This window comes from Triticum dicoccoides, chromosome 1B (genome assembly GCF_002162155.2).
Source record: "Triticum dicoccoides isolate Atlit2015 ecotype Zavitan chromosome 1B, WEW_v2.0, whole genome shotgun sequence".
Taxonomy (NCBI): domain Eukaryota; kingdom Viridiplantae; phylum Streptophyta; class Magnoliopsida; order Poales; family Poaceae; genus Triticum; species Triticum dicoccoides.
In genome coordinates, this window is record NC_041381.1 from 51559230 (window position 1) to 51581933 (window position 22704).

Below are 22704 nucleotides of genomic sequence, written 5' to 3' on the forward strand. Positions count from 1 at the left end.
TATCCGCCTACTCTGATGCTCTTTCTGCTTACTGTGATGATATGTCTGCTTACACTCAGTAGTGCAATGATGATGCTCGAGCTGTTGTTGTTCTCACTGCGAGTGTCTTACCTCAGTTTGCGTCTGAGTTCATGGTTCTCGATACTATTGCTGCGATGTGGTCCTATCTTTGTCAGCGATATCAGCCATCTGGTGATGCTCTCTACTTATTTGTGGTGCGTTGGGAGTACGCTCTTCAGTAGGGTGACTCTTCTGTTGATGAGTTCTAGTCAGAGAGCTCTGCCATCTGGCGTCAGCTTGACTCTCTCAGGACAGTTGTTTGTGGTACTTGCCGTTGTTGCCAAACTGTGAGGTCAGACTTGGAGTTTCATCGCCTCCATGAGTTCTTATCTCGCCCTCGTGCAGAGTTTGAGCCTCGGCATGCTCACCTACTTGCTCGTGGTTGTGTACCTTTTTCGTAGGTGCTTGCAGAGCTTTGTGCTGAGGAGACACGACTTCGTTCTGCTGGTCTGCTTGCGGTTCCCACTGTTCTTGCTGCCCGAGCTCTTGTGTCGTCTGCTTGCCTCACCACTCCACCGCTCCTTCCCACACCTCCAGGGGGGAGGGTTATCCCCCTTCGTTAGGAGAGGGTCATTCGCGCTTGCACACCTTCTGTGGCTACTGCAATAGGCCAGGTCACCCAGAGTATGATTGTCACAAGAAGCGGAAAGACCTGAAGCACTCTTCTTCTAGTGGGACTCATGCGTCCTCCTCGACTTCGTCACTTACTGACCAGGATATTGTGCGGCTCAAGCGCATGTTGGCTTCCTCTGTTTCTCCCTCGACGGGTTCTGTTGCCGCTGTGACCGCTGTAACTGCCACCACCACTCCGCCCCCGCCGGAGCCTACTCAGTCACGTACATCCTCGTGGGTTCTGGATTCTGGAGCTTCTTTTCATATGTCTTCTGATTCTTCTGCTTTATCTTCTCTTCGACCTCTTGATTTTCTTGTCAATGTTCTCACTGCCGACACCACACCTCTTCCTTTACTAGTCGTAGCATCCTTTCCACTCCGTCTTTTCGGTTCCTAGTGTTTATCACGTTCCTCGACTTACCATGAATCTCTTTTCCGCGGCCCAACTTACTGATTCTGGCTATCATGTCATTCCTGATGCCGACTCTTGTTCTGTTCAGGATCTTCACACTTAGGCTCTGGTTGGCGCTGGCCCTCGGTGTCGTGAGTCTGGGGGCCTATGAGAGGTTGACTAGCTTCGTGTTCCTTCCGCTGCTACCACATATGCCAGCTCACATGCTCTTGCTGCCTCCTCTTCCGCGTCCTTCCAGCAGTGGCATCATCGACTTTGTCACATCTTTGGCTCTCGCTTGTCCTCATTAGTACACTAAGGCATCTTAGGGTCTGTCTCTCGTGATGTTTCGTTGCATTGTGATGATTGTAGGCTTGGCAAACAGACTCAGTTACCTTATCCTAGCAGTGAGTCTGTATCTCAACGTCCTTTTGACCTAATTCATTCTGATGTATGGGGTCCTGCTCCTTTTGACTCGAAAGGGGGTCATCGCTACTATGTTCTGTTTATTAATGATTTCACTAGCTACACTTGGCTTTATTGCATGAAATCTCGCAGCAAGGTTCTCCCCACATACAAGCTTTTGCTGCCATGGTTCGCACTCAATTCTCCACGCCTGTACACATCTTCTGTGCCGACTCAACTTGAGAGTATATCTCTCACATGTTGCGTGGTTTTATTGCGGAGCAGGGTACTCTTGCGCAATTCTCTTGCCCTGGTGCCCATGCTCAGAATGGCGTTGCTGAACGCAAACATCGCCATTTGCTTGAGATGGCTCGGGCGATGATGATCACCTCCTCTCTTCCACCCCATTTTTGGGCTCAGGCCGTTTTCGCATCCACTCACCTCATCAACATTCAGCCATGGGCTGCCTTGCAGGGTGGTATTCCTATGGAGCGTCTCTCTGGACTACTCTGCTCTTCGTGTGTTTGGATGCGTTTGCTATGTTCTTCTTGCTCCGCGAGAAAGAACCAAGTTGACCACTCAGTCAGTTGAGTGTGTTTTCCTTGGCTACACAGTGATGAGCACAAGGGCTATCGTTGTTGGGATCATGTTGGTTGCCGACTGCACATCTCGCATGATGTGACTTTTGATGAGTCTCGTTCTTACTATCCACGCCCCTCCTCCTCGAGCTTTTCCGTGGAAAATATTTCCTTCCTTCTCCTTCCCAACACATCTCCCTCTGTGCCTCCTGTTCTTCCCTCTCCCCCAATGAGTCTCCCTACACCACCGGTACCACCATCCCCTCCCTCCTCCTCCTCCTCTCCCTCGTCATCTTCCTCCCCACCCTCCTCCCAGTTTTTCGCCCTCACTCCCCTTTTACTCTCCACTACACTCGTCGTCCTCGCGCTGTGGATGATCCTACTGATGTGCCCTCTACTTCCGGTGCACCTCCTCTCACGCCTACACCGGTCCATAACCTTCGCGTTAGGCCTTGTCCCCCACCTGATTGCTATTCTCCTGACTGGTATGGTCTTTCTATCATTGCTGGGCCCACCACCTATCGGGCTGCCATGACTCAGCCTGAATGGCAGCTTGCGATGGCCGAGGAGCTTGCGGTGCTTGAGCGCAATGGCACCTGGGATCTGGTTTCTCCTCCTTCTGGTGTTCGCCCCATCATGTGCAAGTGGGTCTATAAGATTAAGACTGGCTCCGATGGTTCTCTTGAGCGTTACAAAGCTCATCTTGTGGCTCGTGGCTTTCAGCAGGAACAGGGGCGTGATTATGACGAGACTTTCGCTCCTGTGGCCCACATGACCGTTGTTCGCACTCTCCTTGCTGTGGCTTCTGTTCGTCATTGGCCCGTGTCTCAGCTTGACGTTTAGAATGCTTTGGCGAGTTGCGTGAGGAGGTTTATATGCAGCCACCACCGGGGTACTATGCCCCTGATTGTATGGTCTGTAGACTTTGACGCTCCCTCTATGGTCTTAAATAGGCCCCTCGCGCCTGGTTCGAGCGCTTTGCCTCTGTGGTGAATGGTGCTGGCTTCTTGCCCAGTGATCATGATCCCGCGTTGTTTGTTCACACGTCTCCTCATGGTCGGACTCTTCTCGTTCTCTATGTTGATGGCATGATCATCACTGGTGACGACTCTGACTACATTGCCTTTATTAAGGCCCGCCTTCGCGACTAGTTCCTCATGACTGATCTTGGTCCACTTTGATATTTTCTTGATATTGAGATCTCCTCGACATCTGATGGCTTCTACATCTCCCAGGAAAAATATATTCAGAATCTTCTTGCTCGTGCTACTCTTGGTGATGAGCACACTGTTGTGACTCCTATGGAGCTCAACGTTCAGCTTTGTGCCTCTGATGGCGACCCTCTTCCTAATCCCACTCGCTATCGTCACCTTGTTGGCAGCCTTGTCTACCTTGCCGTTACGCGTCCCGATATCTCCTATCATGTTCACATATTAAGTCAGTTTGTTTCAGCACCCACCTCTGTTCACTATAGTCATCTCCTCCGTGTTCTCCGATATCTTCGTGGCACGATCTCTCATCGCCTCTTCTTTCCCGGCTCCATCTCTCTTGCGCTCCAGGCCTACTCTGATGCTACATGGGCTAGTGATCCCTCTGATCGACACTCGTTGTCTGCTTACTGTGTCTTTTTTGGCGGCTCTCTCATTGCCTGGAAGACAAAGAAACAGACTCTCTTTTTTCACTCGAGTACAAACACTGAGTTGCGAGCCATGGCTATGTTGACAGCTGAGGTGATCTGGTTAGGGTGGTTACTTGAGGATTTTGGTGTGTCTGCTACTACCTCGACTCCCTTACTGTCAGACAGTACCGGTGCTATCAGTATTGCGCATGACCCGGTGAAGCATGAGCTCACCAAGCACATCGGTGTGGATGCCCACTTTGTGCGTGCTGCTGTGCAGGATCAGACTCTCACTCTTTACTATGTTCCCTCTGAGTTATAGTTGGCGGACTTCTTCACGAAGGCACAGACTCGAGCGCATCAGAGTTTTTTTCTCTCCAAACTCAGTGTTGTTGATCCACCATGACTTTGAGGGGGGTGTTAGATGTGTATAGCCCCTTTTCGGTTCAACCCCATTGCATAAGGGGTTTTCTGCACTTTACCACACATGTATATGTAATGGCCTTTGACCCTCAGTGATACTAGTTGTTGTTTATCCAACACAAACAACCATGCCATGGTTGCATATATTAGTGTACCTCAACATCGATGTACTAATTTGCTATATGGGGCAACGAATTACAGTGAAGTCCACTTGGACTTTGTTGGGGGGCAGGGCCTGATCATGAACTTTATTTTTATTAATTAATTCTTATTGCATGGTGGTACTACCCTGTAATTCCTGCATCGTGTAACATATGGTTTATGTTACACAATGTCTGCGGTTATACGAGCTCGACAGGTGCCATGCGCCTGACAAGGCACCTCTAGTACGAATGAGATGGAAGACCCATGACACAACCCAGCCCAAGCTAGAAGCAGCCGCCGAGTTAGCCGTCACACGCCAAGGCAAGCAAGCGTGAGACTGGGGAGGAGTGGGTGACAGCGGTCAGATAAGAAGAAATGGGATCCAGCGAGGAGATCATCGAAGATCAATCAGGAAGCACGGCGACGGCTATCTCTCTCCCACCTTGGCTCTAGAATCCTGAACTCCTTCTTGCAGTCCACCTTTTGGGACAGTTGTGCTTGTATCAAGTGTAATCTGAACTACTGCTACTTTGTTCCAACCCCAAACTTAGTAACACAGAGAGAGATCCTACAGAGTGATTCAAAGCAACAGGCGAGGCACACTAACTTGAGTCAACAGAGGTCAAGGCAGTGCAAAACACGTCAAGTGTGTTGTGTGTGTTCCATGATGTCTCCCAAACTTAGCCTAGAGATGTGTGCTACTACTAGTCTACAACTGCGCAGTGGTTGCCCCATTTCGCATCCATTGCCAAAGTTTCCGATGAGGTTTCTCTTGCTTATTGAAGCAACTATATTTTTATCTGACTGCTTCTCCTTTTAAGAAAGAGAAAGGGCACCATCTTTAGTTGGATATAGCTCAACAAAACAACCTTGCAATTAATGCAGAAATGTATGTCCTTCATGACCGGTGTACTGCCTTGATCTAATGTGCTTCATGGCTGTTGCACTGATTTGATCTACTACGGTTGATTAATGTTTTCTATAGTATGTTCATGTACTAATGTTCTGCATTTTTGTGGAGTTCAATTAATATGCTTTGTTTATTAAAAATCACATCATTCCGACATCTTCATATCGCTTAAAGTAATGCACACACTCCGACTCAAATATGCGCCGTTGTTTTAGGCTCTACCCCCATTTAGCCATGTCCGAAACAAAGTGGCAATGCTTTTTTTTCGAAAAGGGGGACTCCCCGGCCTCTGCATCAGACTGATGCATACGGCCATATTTATAAATAAACAAAGATGTTCAACAAGGTATCAAAGTCTGAAAATAAAAAATGGCAAGCTCACAAAGAGCCACAAGGCCAAAAAGCCACAACCGGCTGGCATAAACAAAGATAGGTAAACTAATCGCCTATCCTATTACATGACCGCCATCCAAACCGGTTGAAGATATCCCGCGCTACCATCTCCCATCGGACAGGTCCAGTAACCAAACGCTCCCTGGCCTCCGTCAGAGTGAGTAAGGACCACATACGGATCAGCGCGGTAGCTCGGAATAAAACCTGCAAAAAATGAATAGATGTTGTTGTGTTAAAAGCCAAATAATTTCTGCAATTCCAAATTGCCCATAACAAAGCACATACTCTGACGCGAATGTGTCTAGCCGTTGCGGACTCTATCCCAACAAGCCACATTCCAAATAACATACTGACCGAATTCGGGGGAGTAATGTTAAAGGCAATTTGCACCGTACGCCACAACACTCTCGCCAACGGGCAATCAAAGAAGAGGTGTTTGATAGTTTCGTCCGGATCACAAAAACTACACCTAGTAGATCCTGTCCAGTTGCGCTTAACCAAATTATCCTTTATTAAAATTACCTGTTTATGTACAAACCACATAAACACTTTAATTTTTAATGGAACTTTTGCTTTCCAAACATGTTTGGAAGTAGGAATAACACTAGAGTTAATGACGTCGATATACATCGACTTGATTGTGAACTCTCCAGATCTAGTGAGCTTCCAACACAAATGATCGGGTTGATGAGTTAGCTGAACCTCCATCAATCTACTCACCAAATGAAGCCATGCTTCCCACCGTTCACCTACAAGCACCCCCCTAAACTGAATATTAAAGGGGATTGACTGCAAAATCGTTGCAACGAGAGCATCACGTCGCTGAACAATACGATAGAGGGAAGGGTACTGACGCGCCAGCGGCGTTTCACCAAGCCAAGTATCCTCCCAGAAGAGAGTGTTGTTGCCATTACCGACTGTAAACTTTGTTCTATTAAAGAAGGCAGCTTTGGCTCTCATAAGCCCCTTCCAAAACGGCAGTCAGTCGGTCTCACTGTCACCTGGGACAAGGTCTTGGACTGCAGATACTTACTATGTAAAATCTGTGCCGACGTTGCCTCGGTCTCAAATGACAACTTAAACAGCCACTTACTAAGGAGACATTTGTTCTTGACTTCAAGATTCTCAAGCCCAGGCCCCCCTGGTCTTTAGGTCGACAGATAATATCCCATTTGGTGAGTTGGTACTTTCTCTTTAGCTCATCACTCTGCCAGAAGAATTGGGATCAATAGAAGTCCATCCTTTTCCTAACCCCAACTAGGACTTCAAAGAAAGATAAGAGAAACATGGGCATACTCGTGAGCACCGAATTGATAAGAATCAGTCGGCCTCTATAAGACATGAGTTTGCCCTTCCAGCAACTCAGTTTCTTCTCAAACCGATCCTCGATGCACTTCCAATCTCTGCTAGTCAGCTTACTATGGTGAATGGGTATCCCTAGGTACGTGAAAGGTAATGCCCCCAATTCGCACCCAAACAATTGCCTATAAGCCTCTTGTTCCTCATTGGCTCTACCAAAACAGAACAACTCACTTTTATGAAAGTTAATTTTCAGGCCAGTCAATTGTTCAAATAAGCATAAAACCAGCTTCATATTTCTCGCTTTTGCCAAGTCATGCTCCATAAAGATGATTGTATCATCAGCGTACTGCAGGATGGACACACCACCATCAACTAGATGAGGCACCAAGCCACCCACCTGACTGGCCTCCTTTGCCCTACCTATGAGGATTGCCAACATATCAACCACAATGTTGAACAAAATAGGAGACATTGGATCACCTTGTCTCAGGCCCTTGTGTGTCTGGAAATAATGACCTATGTCGTCATTCACTTTCATTCAAACACTCCCTTTCTGCGTGAAAGATTCTACCTGGCATCACCAGGCTTCATCAAAACCCTACATGCGTAATGGCTGTTGAAGGAAAGGCCATTTGACTTTATCGTACGCTCTCTCGAAATCCACCTTGAAAACAACTCCATCTAGTTTTTTCATGTGAATCTCATGAAGCGTTTCATGAAGGACCACCACCCCTTCTAGGATGTTCCTGTCCGACATGAACAGTTTGAGAAGGTTGCACCACAGCATGCGCAATCTGTGTGAGCCTAATCATTCCTACCTTGGTAAAAAATTTGAAACTATTATTAAGAAGACAGATGGGCCTGAATTGCTCGATTCTCACAGCCTCTATTTTCTTAGGAAGCAGGGTTATCGTTCCAAAATTCAGTTGAAAAAGCTGAAGCTGTCCAGAGAATAAATCATGGAACATTGGCAACAAATCCCCTTTAATAATATGCCAGCACTTCTTATAAAACTGAGCCGGGAATCCATCCGGGCCAGGAGCCTTATTATTTTTCATCTGCGATATGGCCTAAAAAACTTCTTTCTCAGAGAAGGGGGCAGCTAAAATATCATTCTCAACAGCAGTCAGTTGAGGCACATCCTCAATCCTAGACTCATCCAGAGACACACAGTTATCCTCTGGAGGCCCAAACAACTGCTTGTAGTACTCAGTAATGTAAACTTTTAAGTTCTCCTAACCAAGAATCGTTCCTTCATCTTGTTCAAGATGAAAAGTCCTCTTCTTCCTGTGCTTGCCATTAGCTATCATGTGGAAGAATTGAGTGTTAGCGTCCCTCCTGGACAACTCTTCGGACCTTGGCCCGCAACGCCCATTTTAATTCTTCTTCGCGAAGAAGCTCTTTCAGCCTCAACTCAGCGTCGAGCTTGGCATGAAGCTATGAGGCCGGCAGAATCGTGGTTTCTGCTTTTACATCTAGGGCCTAAATAAGGGCAAGGAGTATTTCCTTTTCGACCTTATAAATCCCACTAAGATGCTTAGCCCACCCGCGTAGGAAACTTCTTAGCTGTCTAATCTTATGCTGCCAATGCTTAAGCACAGTCCTGCCTCCTACATCCTTAGCCCACTCTCTGGCTACGAGATCAAGGAAGCCTTCTCTTTCAAACCAAGCGAGCTCGAACGAAAATAAATTTTTGTTACCCATGTGGGTGGCCTCCCCAGAGTCAAGAAATAAAGGTGTGTGGTCAGAAATCCCACGAGAGAGTGCCTGAACTGTTACAGAGGGAAATTTCTGTTCCCATTCGGCACTAGCCAGTACATGATCCAACTTCTCAAACGTTGGGTTTGGCATCGCGTTAGCCCAGGTAAAGTTTCTGCCCGAAAGCTCTATCTCTCCCAGATCCAAGCTTTCAATGATAGTATTAAACATGAACGACCATCCGCCATCAAAATTATCACTATTCTTCTCATCACGCCTTCGAATGATGTTAAAATCACCCCCACCTGGATTGGAAGCTGCTCAGAGCCCCAAATCCTAACTAGATCAGCCAAGAAATGAGGTTTGAGTTCTGGCTGAGCGGCACCATAAACCGCCACCAAAGCCCAAATAAACCATCAATCTTCGACCGCACCCTAAACTTAACAGCAAAATCTCCCATGACCATACTACGGACTTCGAGAGAATCGCATCTAACCCCGAGAAGGATCCCACCCGATCTTCCTCGCGGTGGCATACAATGCCAGTCAAAGTCAATACCACCCGGCAAAGTATTGAGAAATTGTGGCAAAAAATTGTCTCTACCAGTTTACGACAATGCGATAAAGTCCAAGCTGTGCTCGATAGACACTTCGGCAAGAAACCTTCTTTTAGCCAAGTCTTTGAGACCTCTGCTATTCCAGAAGATTCCTTTCATATCTTGTCATGGAATTTTTTAGCTGTCCGGATCCTAGCACTCCTACGCACAGCGGACGTCGGGTAAAGTTTCCGCTTCCATTTGTGTTTAGTAGTGGCCTCCCTCTCCAACCGGTCCTCACAACCAGGTTCAGGAGGTCTTACCATAACATGATCGACACTCTCCTCCTCCTCCTCAGGTTCAGGGAGGGTACTGGCAAGATCTGCACAAAAATTATCAAGCACCCTGACCCCCAAAGCATCAATATCGGAGTCATTCATGGGTTTAACAGCTGCTAAATTACGAATCAACTCTAAAGCCCGCTCAGCCTCTAGATCCAGGATATCATTAACGGAGTTTGAAATTTCACTATCATTACTACCTAGTGAAATTCCTAATTGGTTTGCATTATAAACAATCTCATCATTAGTTAAATGCAAGATAGAATTAGAAGTATTAACCGACATACCAGTAGTGACCTCCATGTCACGAAGCTTGGCCGCCCGCATGGCGCACCGCTGCTGGATGTCGTCAACCTCCGGATGGTTCTGGAGACGACAGCTCAAATGATGCCTCTTAGAAACCGGGTCCGGAATCCCGCCAAACGCAATCACCTCCTCCTGCGAGATCCTGCCCGGGGTAGGGCCTCCTGCCTCACCCCTAACACGAAGCCAGTCATCCTCCAACGACTATCCAGCCGGACCGCCGGACACAGGTGGGGCGCTCAATGAAACTGCTGACGTTGATGGCGCCCCACGGCCGAGGGATGGCTCCAAGCCGGTGGATGGGGGAGAATGGGCCACTTGCCCGAGTACCCCCCCCCCACCCCCACCTTGGCCCGCCTGGAGGAAGGGCTCGTCGGCGCCACCATAGGGCCGGCCGCCCAGAGGCCGCAGGAGAAGAGGGCCTCGAGGCCACCTGCCCCGAGCCCCCTCCCGGAAGCGGCATCGCCGCCTGCAGCTGCGAGCTCGCAAGAGGGGAAGAAGGTGCCGAGACCACCTTCCCTGGACCCCCTCCCGAAGACAAAGCCTCCATCACCAAGTCCTCGTCCACCGCAGTCGGAGAAGAGGGCGCCGAGGACACCTGCCCCGAGCCCCCTCCGCTACTCAGAACCACCACCTGTAGCTCCGTCATCGCGACCGAAGAAGAGGGAACCGAGACCAACATCCTCGGACCCCCTCCCGAGGGAGAGACCTCCACCGCTGGACACACGGCCTGAGACGAATCACAAACAAGCAAAGGAGCCCCCTCCTCCTAACCCCTGAGCAAGAGCGGTGCGTCCCCAAGGACGGGAGTCGCAGCATCCTCAAAATCCAATGCAGGTAACGTGTGCTCAGAAGCCTCGACCGACTCCACCCGCTCACTCCAAAGTCTGGGAGGTGTAGAGGCAGGCTCAAGAGACCCAAATCTCAAAGATGACGTAGGCACCGAGGAGGGTGAGGCCGTCCCATTCCCGGACGTCTAAGGAGCGGACTTTGGTCCCATGGACAACTCTCATCCAGGGTCATCAACCTGTGTCTCCTTAGCTGCCGCACCGTCATCTCCCTCGTGCATATCATCATCAGTCCCGGGAGCCGCCTCAGCAAAGAGGCTCTGATCCTCAAACTCAATCACCAGGTTATAAATCTGGCCTCGATATGACCACTTGACCACATCAGGCACGAACTCAATGTCCAAAATACTGACCAGAAGACGAGCTACCACGTGAGGTCTGGTAAACGCCATATCCACTCACTCCGTTTCCCCACCATAATGCCCAGGCTAGCCATGACTCTAGCATCCTGCATAGGCCTCGAAGGAGCCCCAGAAAAACGCAACCAAGCCTCAGTAAGAGGCTTTCCCTGAGGCTCAACCCGCTTCCACTCGTGGAACTCGAGGACACCATCAGTACCCGGTACCTTGCACATCCCAAAGCTCAGAAGTCTCTGTAAATCCTCCACCGAAGGGAACTCCACCCTAAATAGCTTAGCCTCGAGACTGACAAGCTCACACTGGAAGTCCCCACGAGCTAACTCCCGGAGCCGCTGCACTATCCGTGTCTCAGTAACCTCTCCTATGGTCACTTTGACAATCCCAGTGGTCATGCTCTGAGCCTAATCAGGAACCTCCCTCTCATTCGGAGACTCAAAGAAAGTACGTTCAGCACAGTACACTCCATACATCATCAGGGATGGCGCCTGATCCCGCAGAAGAGGACAATCCCCCAAGTCATCGGTCGGCTTGCCACAAGTATCACATAATTCTGCCATGCAATCAGCAATAAAATGGCCCTTCTCGCCATAACGATAGTACAACATTTTTTCCTTCTTGCACGCCCACTTGGACGCCCTGTTCAAATTAGCCTTATCTGACGCTTCCGTAGACACAGATCCCATGGTCTCATTCCCCGGAACCTCACCGAGCGCTATCACCACCTCCATAGCTTGACCAGACAGCCCCGGCTCCTCGGCAACCCCTCCAACGACCGTCTTCTCAACAACCACAGTCGGATGAGGCTGACAGGGACGGTACCGGCCATCTCGACCGCCCCGACCACCACGATGACCGCGGTAGCCACCTCGATGTCGATATCCCAGGCCAGACGTCCCCTCAACAAAGCCACCCGTAGGACCCAAGAAAGGTCTCTCTGCCGAACCATTGCTCTGCCAAGCATATCCCCGACCACCATCTGTGGACGAGGATCCACGATGTTGACCTTCTCCATAAGCATTATGACCGTCATCGCCCGATTTCCCTCGGGGCGCACTCATCACACCTTCAACAGTTGAAGTGAGTGTCGGCGGTGCCTGCGTCAGCACTGGCGCAGCCCGGTTCTGCGAGGACCGGGCGACAAAGTGCGGCGGCCTTGCGCCATACTGAGGTGCCACCGGCCTAGGATGCAAACTAGACGCCGGGGGCGGAGGCCTAGGTCCATGCGCCAACCCTCCCCTGCCTGCAGCAGCACTCGCAGCCGTGTTTGGCACCGGTGGATGTGGAGGGATATTCGCACTGGCCCGAGCTGCCGCCGGCTGAGGCACCACAACCGGTGCTGAAGGTCGAGCGCCCAGGTTAGCGCCACCGTGCCCAGCCACACCATGCGGCGCCCCACCACCCGCCTGCAGCTGAGGGCCGGTGAACTCCGGAGCAACCCGACCGGAGCCAGCGCCAGGCATCGGGACCGAACCACCATGGCCGGTTCCCGGCGTCGGTACTAACCCCCCGTGACCAGCAGCCCCGTAGCGGGAGACTTTCCAGCCGGTGCAGAAGCCCCTCTACCAGCCATGGGCACGAGGGGAGGGATTCGCCTAGCCCGTCCCGCCCCGCGATGACAAAAACCAGTCCGGCCGCGTCGAAGAAACCTAGTCTTAGACGATGGCAACACCGGGAGAGGATTGAACGTGCATGGGGGTTCGCGGCGATTGGGTGTAGCGCTCGGGATAGACTTGGCCACATACCCAACCACTCCCGGCCCATCTACACCGCGGCCCGGCTCACACAGAGCCGGCCCAACCCCTCGCGATCGCTGTCTCGTCCCAAAATGAGATTCAAACGCATTGCCCGCATGCCGAAAATCGAGATCGATCCCCCGTCCGGCAATGCCGTCGCGGCCGCCACCGGCGTCCTGGACTCAATGGCCCGGCGTGCATCTCTCTTATTCCTCTTAACCGCAATCCATGCTTCCTGTCTAATCAAATCGAAAATAGTAAGGTTCGGAAGACATACCTGTGGGAGGGGACCCTTCCATGGCCAGATTGCCGTCGCCGCCGTTCTCCGGTGAACAACACGACGAATCATCTCTTTCTTCTCTCCCGCGTGGAGCCCATGCCTTGCCGGATCATTAGGTGGCAGGACTTTGTCGATCATCGTTGCCACCTCATCCTCGTCGTACCCCGAACTGAAGAATTCACAGATCAAGTCGGACGGAGACAGTGACGGCGAAGAAACCGCCAAGATCCCATCCCTGTCGCCGTCTGAATCCTTGTGACACTCCAATTTTTTTTATTTACACTAGTAGATAAAGGGGCTTTTGTCCCGGTTGGTAACGCCCTTTAGTCCCGGTTTTTGAACCGGGACTAAAGGGTCGTTAGTAATGCCTCTCCCCTTTAGTCCCGGTTCTTAAATGAACCGGGACTAAAGGCCGCGGCCACGTGGAGCTCCACGTGAACCGGGACTAAAGGAAATTTTACGAATTTTTTTGAATTTTTTTTTTTAAAAAATTCAATTTTTTTTTCAAATTTCTGAATTATTTTAACCTTTAATCTCTAATCACCACCCCTCATCACTGCTCAATTTATCCTCTAATCTCTAATCACCCCTCATCATTTCAAATCATCTAACTTCCCGAATGGTCACCCATCCTCCCACTCCCCCACCCTGAGCACGCTTGACTTCCAGGTTCTATTCTCCCTCGTTTGCAAGTCTGCACTTGTTGTTTTCCTGACAATAGTAAGATGTCAATCCTATTAACCTTCAGGAATTTTGCTTGAGCATGAAGTGACACATTTCATTGTTTGAGTTTGAAACTATAGTTTTAAAAAACAATAATTATTTAGTAACACTAATATTTCTTGAATAATTAGTTTGACCATTGTTTGACCACAGTTTGACCAGATTTGCCCAAAATTCAAAATATCTGAAATAAATATTTAGTCACACTAATATTGTAGAATAATTAGTTTGACCATTGTTTGACCACAGTTTGAAATTTTTTCGATTTTTTCCACTCTAGATCTTAAAAGCCCCGTAACTTTTTTCTGTTAGGTTTTTGAGGATTTAAAAAATGTTTAACGGGGTTCCCCCCGTTAAATTTGGATGTAACTTTTTGAGTAGATGATTTTTCATATAAAAAACTTTTTCATCCGAGTTAGTATGAAAAAGTTATGCCCATTTTTACAAATTCTCGAGAGATTTTGCAAATAAAGTCGAAATTCATATTTGCAAATTTTCCCAACAACTAGACCACATATCACATGGGAAACTTATTTTATTTTATTTTTTTGACATTTTCATCATTTTCTTTTATTTTTTTAAAATTGAAAAGGCGATCCACTGGGGGGGAGAGTTTGAAAATGGGACCTTTAGTACCGGTTCGTGCCATGAACCGGTACTAATGCCTCAAACCCCATTAGTACCGGTTGGTGGCACGAACCGGGACTAAAGGTCTAACCCTTTAGTCCCGGTTGGTGCCACGAACCGGGACTAATGGGCATCGCACCCTTTAGTCCCGGTTCGTGGCACCAACCGGGACTAAAAGGTCCAGACGAACCGGGACAAATGGCCCACGTGGCCCCTGGGCGCACGAACCGGGACGAATGCCCCCATTAGTCCCGGTTCTAGATTGAACCGGGACTAATGGGCTAACCCGAGGTGGACCAAAGCCCTCTTTTCTACTAGTGTTAGTTTTCAACAAAAACTTTGTTTGATTTGAAGAAGGTCATTTAAATCCTTCCAAAAACCTCTCTCTCTCAAAACTTTTCCCCATGGCAAGGATTTTATTTTTGTATCTTCTTCAACCCTGGTGTTTGGTTATTAAAAACCTTTCTTCTGATTTTTCCCATCTCAAATATATTTTTGGAATTTATTTTCTTTTAAAAAGAAACCCTATGGGTTTTGGGGCTACTCTTTTGTTTTGAAACCATACATTGTTTTACCATGCCTCATGTGGTATATTCTCCCAAAACCCCTCCCTCCACTTTGGGGCAACCCAAACGTTCTATTCCAACAAGTCCAACCCCTTTTTGAATTTTGTTTCATTTATTTTTCCCCAAAAACAATTATGTCCATTATTCTAAGCCTAGATGATTTACAAAGGAAGTACCTGATTTCCTTCGAGTTTTGATCTCAAACCAACTCCTTTGGATAGTCCCTAGCAACCCCAACCTAGAACCATCAAGATCCACTCTTCCTCTTTTCAAAATTTTCAAGTTTCAACCTCTGCAAGTTTGGACCAGATTCATCATTTTTGGTGAAATTCATATTTTCCTTTCTCTAAAAATTCCACCAAAATTCAGGCAGCCCCCAGGTGCTTTGAGAGGCCACCACACCAAAGATCAGCCCCAGAAAAATTCTTATCATGCTTGAATCATTTCATCAAACACTTGGCCAACATTGTTCCTGTACACTTTCAGTAAATTCAGAGTTTCAGAGTTTTGTCAGTGTCGTTTTTCATGAGTGCCTTGTCATCGATCACCAGTGCACCCTGACGCGTTGCACACGGCCTCTCCTCCTTGACCAGAGCACCGCATGCTCTCTTGGACGGGCGCAGGTGTCGGTGGCGGCGAGCATCGCCGACGCCGGCAGCTTCTGCGGTGGTAGAGCCACCCGTGGCGGCCAACGGGAGCCAGCGCCAGCTCGCTACGCCGTCCGGCGCCGCCCAATGCCCCCTGGCCCTCCGGGTGGCCTCATGCATGCCAGCGCACACCGCAGCACCGTCGGCGTGGCCCGGCAAGCACAGGCCGCGCCCTCTGCCGCCGACGGGCCCGCGCCGCCCCGTTCTGTCGAAACCACCCAAGAGCACCTAGTCCAACCCGGTTTAGCTTCTAAACAGAACCCGTGGACCTCCATGTTGATGCCCAACCCCCAAAACTACCCGACCAAGCACTGCGCCGCCGTAACCATCGCCGGAGATCCCCGTTCACGGCCACCGCCTCGGATCGCCTATAAAATGGAGTCCCGAGCTCGTTCTCAAGTACGCACCACCTCTACTCCTCACCAGAACCCCGCCAAGACACCAGGAAGACCTCGAGGAGGTCTCCTCCCCCAACTCTGGCCGCCCCGATCCGCCTCGGCCACCATCCTGATCTACTCCGGTGAGGCCATCCCCGCCTCCCAAACCTCGTCAATAGTCTTCTCGTGCACCAAGTGATCTAACCCAGGCTTCAATTTGACCTCCGCAGTCCTCCCCGACGAGATCCAACTTCACCTGAGCCGCCGTCCGTCGGAGCAAGGACCCCTGTCGACGTGGTGCTCGCCGATGACCACCACCACCACCCACCGACGCGGAAGGACACACTGAGCACGTAGGTACCCTCCGATCCTCCTAACTCGCCGTGGATCGCCGCCAGCGACCACCGCAGCTCTCGAGCGCCGACGAGCTCTATTTCTCCCCCCATTTGAAATTTCAAACCTGACGGGTGCGACTGTGGGGGACCCCGACTCATAAGTCGTGATCACCGATTGCACGTGTACAGTGATCCCAGAGATCAATGCTCACTCAGTGAACACATAGAAGCTGAATAACAAGAGTCTTACATCCATACATACTGTTTTACATAAATTATGACCATTATGGTCAAGTCTTGAGTATAGCATCGCAGCGGAAATCTTCGTCGATAACTTGGACCCATGCCATCTGCCTTAACCCTACAGGCATTCTGAGTGGGAAGCGTCCTAGCTCGCACGATCGTCACCAAAATCTCTTCTTCATATACCTGCTCTTTCAAGCCTGTCCAAGTAAATAGCCAGGGACAAGCCAGTGAGTACGTTTGAATGTACTCGCAAGCAACCCATGTTTTGGCTCAAGATACAACAATGTATGACATAGGTAAATTTTTGCAGAAAGCTAGTTTTGAGTGCAATGACATGTTCAACAATTTGTAAGTCATGCATCAAGAGAATTTAAGTAACCATGAGGACATGTTACAGGTATCAACATAGATAGAGTGGGCACCAACCCAATCTCAATCACGTTAAGTCCTTTGACTTGACTCAAGTAGTTATCCCAAACACACACACACTGGTTTGTAAACTCTGGACATAGTTTAAGCAGCACCGCCCAACTATCCTTGACCGTGGACACGGCTATTCGAATAGTTTTACACTCTGCAGAGGTTGCACACTTTACCCACAAGATCGGGGGAACTTCCGTGTCATCCATGACCCGGTACCTCAAGTACCCGGGGTAAGCACCCGATCAGTATCTTTCCCCAGACGACACTAACATGGAGTCCATTCGTTGTTCCGTATCCTCACCATGTACATCATACGAGACTCGCTCGAGATTGTAACATTCGAGAGGGGACACAACGGTGTGTCCGGTGCCCCATAAAAATGTTCTTGGCCGCCCTACCTGGCACGACCCCATCCCGAGAGAGCGCACCAACAACTCCCCGTCACTAGTAATGCAGGCTCCAAGCTAGTATCGGTCTAGGTAATCAATAATGCCCTTTCCCATATAAGGGTAGAGTGGTTGCGCATGTAATGTTGGGACAGTCGACAAATCTTAAATCTAATCCGTTTTCGAAAACAACACACACACTTGCCTCGGTACACCACTTCGTCATCAAGACCCATCTCATCATCTCCCGCGGGCATAAGTGGCACCCGGTGGGGTTTTCGAAAAGTCTTTTGAAAATACTTTGTCTCCATCACCATGCATATTCCCGTCCCTTTTTGCGTAGCGCTACTTTAGCATCCTATCTACTCCCACCATCATAACCCTCATAAGAAGGTAGGGTTATGCACAATGCAAGTATCAAGGAGGAAGTATGGTGGCAAACCATCAAAGTGGATACCACCTCATCATGATTCCGATGCAACAACAATATGGTGCTATATGACATGCATAAAAAGGGTTTCATACACATGGTCAAAGGGCTGCTTGCCTGTTTTAACAAAGTCTTCGAGGTCTTCAAATATCTCTGGTCCAACTCCGAGCATTTCGTCTACTTCGTCAACTATCATCGAAAGCAACCATAATAAGCAACACAACAAGGCAGAAAATAAAAGTGCTCTAAAAATATGGATTTGACTTTTGTGGGACATCTCTGGTTATATGAAGAATAACCAGAGTAGTTTCATCGGAATTGGATTAGTGGTTATGTCTGAACATTTCAATATGATGGAATAAATGGATTCAATGGATCTGCAAGTTGTCCACAGAATGCCTTTTATAAAAATGAGTAAACGTACCCATTAAATCAGGCATGATTTTAGAAACATTTAGAAATTGGTTTCACCGGATTTGGAGCCCAAATGAATATCCTATGGATTTTTGAAGTGGACTTATGTGGATAACTGACCTATTTATTGCACCCAGTGAAAACCAAGCACAGTGAAAATGTTCACTATGCCTCATTAAATAGATCTGGATTTATGGAGTCTCTGGAAATTTGAATCATCAAATTTGGAAGGGAAATGAATTAACTATGGATTTTAGAAGCTCACTTGAAAAGAAAAAGAAAAGGAAATGGACTTATACCTAAAATGTGCTCAGGGCGCAGCTTAGCACCGCAGCGCAGTGGGCCGGCCCAGCGGCTCAGCTGCGCGGGTGAGGAGGGGTGACGTCGGAGGCGCATTTCTCCGGGCCCGTCTCCACTTAAACGGCGGGCACCAGCCGCTGGGTCGCTGACGTGCAGGGCCCAGCGCTCAGGCCATCGCCTACCTCCCGCTCAAAGAGAGCGGAGGCAGGGGAGGGGAGGCCGAGTGGGTGCCGACGCTCTCCTGGGCAGCATGGGCCACCTCCGGCGGCACCCGGCACACCGACGGACTCAGCGCGACGAGGCGCACCTGTCCATGTGCTGCACGCACGCGCCGATGCTCGGAGTTGAGCAGGGCTTCGGGTCCAGCGGATGGCGGCGGCGGGCTTGGTGGTGGCGCCCGCTTTGGCTGCGGAGGAGGGGTACTAGCGTGTTGGGGAGGTTAGTGGAGGCTTGGGGGGTGCCACGGACCGGTTAAGAGGAGGAAGGGAGGCCGGGGCGGCTCGAAATTGAGCGGGGGTCCGAGGCGGCAATGGCGGTAGAGGAGGAGGGAGAAGGCACGGGAGGAGGAGTGGGTTGGTCCGGGGGTGCAAGGGAGGGAGAGAGAGAAGTTGGAGACGAGAGAAGGCTCGGGGGTGGCCTTATACGGGCGCGGCCGGGAGGTGCCGTAGGCGGGGCGCACGGCCACGGCCCGTGGCGTTGCCAGAGGCCAAAATGGCGTTCTGGTGCGTACCTGGGGTGCTCGTGGTCGTGGTCCAGGCCGAGAGGAGAGGAGAGAGGGAGCAGGGCGAGCTCCAGGAGGTCCCGCACGAGTGCGGCGACTGGCGGACGCGAGCGGTGCTCCAGCACACATGTCAGAGGTCGCCGGAGAGAGAAGGAGGAGGGGGTCGACCGTCTTGCGTGTCCCGGACGCCGAGGCGGCCTCGGGGGACACAAGGGGAAGGCCCTAGGTGGTCAGAAGCCTCGGGCAGGACGCGGCTACAGTGCCCTGGTGCACTGTAGCCCAGGGCGTGGCCACTAGTGTCTAGCGCGCTCCAGAGCATGCATATGGCTGGCATTGGCATCTTTTTGGCGCCCAGGGCGTGGCCACTAGTGTCTAGGGGGTCAGGGTAGGATTAAACAAAGGGGTGGTGGCCTTGGATGCCCTGGTGACCCAATGGGAGCGAGGTGGGGTTGAGAGAGAGAGAGAAGTTGCTGTCCAGGAAGGTAAATGGGGGTGTTTCACCCCTTAATCATTGAGCAATGGACAGGGGAGGGTTACTGGAGGTAGGAGAGGACTAGGAGGAACTGTGGTAAAAAGTTGAGCTCAAGGAGAACAGTGTTAGTGGTCAAAATGGTGATTTTTGAAAAGTGGCAGAAGGTGTTCGATAATGGTTTGGACCAGTAGATGATTTCCAACTGCCATGAGACTCCACAGGGTGAAATGACACATATAAATATGGCCTTCCACCAATTTGGAGCTTATTTGGGCAAAGTTGCCAATGCAACTTTTGTAAACCCTAGAAATTAGCAGAAATGAACTTGTGCAGATCTAGTTGATCAAATCACTTCTCCTTGATGCACCACTTGGTGTGGTGGCCTCATTTGGTCATGTGATCATGCTCACAAAAGTTGGAATCAAGGAGAGAAAGTTGGTAATGTAGAGTTGTTCAAATTTGGTTCTGGACAGGAGGGGTTTTGGGGCACTTTGATCAATTTAACTTGTTCTCCAACTTGTGCCACTTGGTCTAGATGCATAATTAGAACATTTGAGCATGTTCACAAGGTCTGAGAACATTTGGAAATGTTTGGGAATGTAAAGTTGTTCAAACTTCAAAATGGACATAAATGGTTTTGAGGGGATTTGATGATGTTATATTGTTCTCCAAGACATGAGACTTGGCAACATCACCAAATTGGGCATTTCTGACATGATGGAAGTTTATTGTATTTTTATGAAAATATTTCTTGTGGAAATATTTCAAATCCTTGAAATTGGCAGAAATGGTTTTGGGAGGTTTTGTCCAATATTTTGAACATGACCATGTGCTCAAACTCTTATATATGGACAATATATGTCCACTGAGTTTCCCTAAATTTTCACAAATATTTTTAAAGCATTAAAATAATTTTAACCTATTAAAGACCATTTCTGGCCTCAAGAAAAAGTCCTTAAATGAAATATCAAAATAAATTTTAAAATTATAGTTTTGTGGTTTATGGGAGCCCTATACCTAATAGGAGTCAAAAGTATTCTTTGAAAGATTTTTAATACCCCAAATCAAGTACTTGTAGTGCAACCTCAATCCAGGGGGTTTTTGGAAAACTAAATTTAGAAAATACTTTTTGGCCAAATTATTTTTGTAAGAAAATTCTATACTATACTATACACATGGCATGATCATTGGTTCAAGAGTTTGGAGCAAGGAGATGAAGTATAGGACTTGGAGGATTTATTTGATTTTTAGAGCACTTGCAAACAACACACAAAAACCAATCAAGGCAAAGTCCAAAACACACAAAAGTTTTTGTCAAACCACATTTTACCATTATTTATCACATTATGTGTTGTGCCATGAAAATCAGGGTGTGACAGACCTACCCCCCTTACAAGAATCTCACCTGAGATTTCCAAACTAGGCGTGGAAAGGAGTATGGAAACTTGGATCTGGGGTAGTCTTCACGTCCTCATACTTCTTCTCCTTCCGAGCGGTGCTCCTTTGATCCTTGAAGTACTTGATGGTGCGGCTTCGTGTATAATGTTCTACTTGGTCGAGGTTGGTAATGGGTTCTCTCGCGTAGGTCATATTGGGCTAGGGGTCGATGGCTTGGTGGTCAATGCCCTCGTAGAGATCGGGCAAGTTAGGAAGTTGGAAACACTTCCCGGGTTGTGATGCATGGAAAGCGTTGTGCACATCAGGTAACTGTGGTGGCAACTCCAGCTGGTAACTGTCTTCTCTTCGTCTCGTAGTGATCTCAGAGGGGGTTGTTAAATCTTGGAGTGATCTCGAAGGGGGCCGATGAATCTTGGTGTGGGTCTCCTTGTCATGGAAATGCTTGGTTCCTTAGAGAGGAGTGGCTTGCTGATGCACATGGTCTTTGACGCGGAAGTATACTTCTTGAAGATGGTGGTTGGTGTAGTTCTTCCTCCTAGACATGACTATCTTCAGATGTTCCTTGACCAGCTCAATGATTCTTCTTCCGTCTTCGGGTAGACAAGTATGTCATCAAAGAAAGATGACAACTAACTTGTCCAAGCACTCCATGAAGTGTATGGGGTACGTAAAGTGGGCTGAGGCATTGGCGGTGGTCATGGTTGAGTATCGGCCAAGGTCTTACCGATCTAGAGCCAAAGCCCAAGGTTAGGATCCGAACATGTTGTGGCTTGGTAGGGCTTAAGGGTTTCAAGGATTCTAGGGTGCGAGTGAACGTTTATCATCTTATCCTTGAGCACAGTTTCTAAGATGCCAATTGTGCAATCTAGTCCTTTAAACAAATCACATCGTATCACTGATAGCATCATCTCCTATAGGTCAACTCCAATCATAACTCATGCTATTCATATCCTCATGGCTCCTGAGGGGAGGTCTAACAAAAACATATATGTCTATGATCCCCAGACTCATATGTATGGCTACCCCTAAAAATCCATGGGTAGAGCATACAAGCTTCCCAGCTGGAATAAAACACGACAATCTAAGTGCTCATCCTATTCTTCCAAGGTCCATGCTAGTGCATCTCTATCATAAGGAAACACGTCGTATGCCACTCCAAAATCTTGTTTCCTTTTCTATGAATCAACTCCAACAACCCGTTAACTTCCATTAATCACTACATAATCCATTAATTCTACAAATCCAACGCCTATGTTGGTGTTCCACATGATCTCCTAAAGTCCTTATAATCCCCAATACTTGAAAGGGCTGCCTTACTATAGTCAGTCCACCAATTCCCGTTATTGTGATCTAGTAATACTCCGAGGTCATGCTCACAAAGATGCCTAAATAAACTCCGACAACTAGTCCATTCTCCTAGTTTATCATCCACCGAGAAACATGGTATCAATGATTGAGATCATCAGTCTAAATCCAATTTACTCCGAACCATGTAGACATACTCAACATCTATATTCAACTAGAATCACCTACTTAAATCCAAATCTCTTGTCCAACGAGAATTCCTACATGTTCCCCCAAGTCATTTACGTAATATCAACTATCTCCTATTAATATCACATGGCTAAGTTAAATGCAAATACTTCCAAGAATTCCAGCTTGCGAACACAATTATCCTACTAAATCCAATTTACTCAGGGGTAATG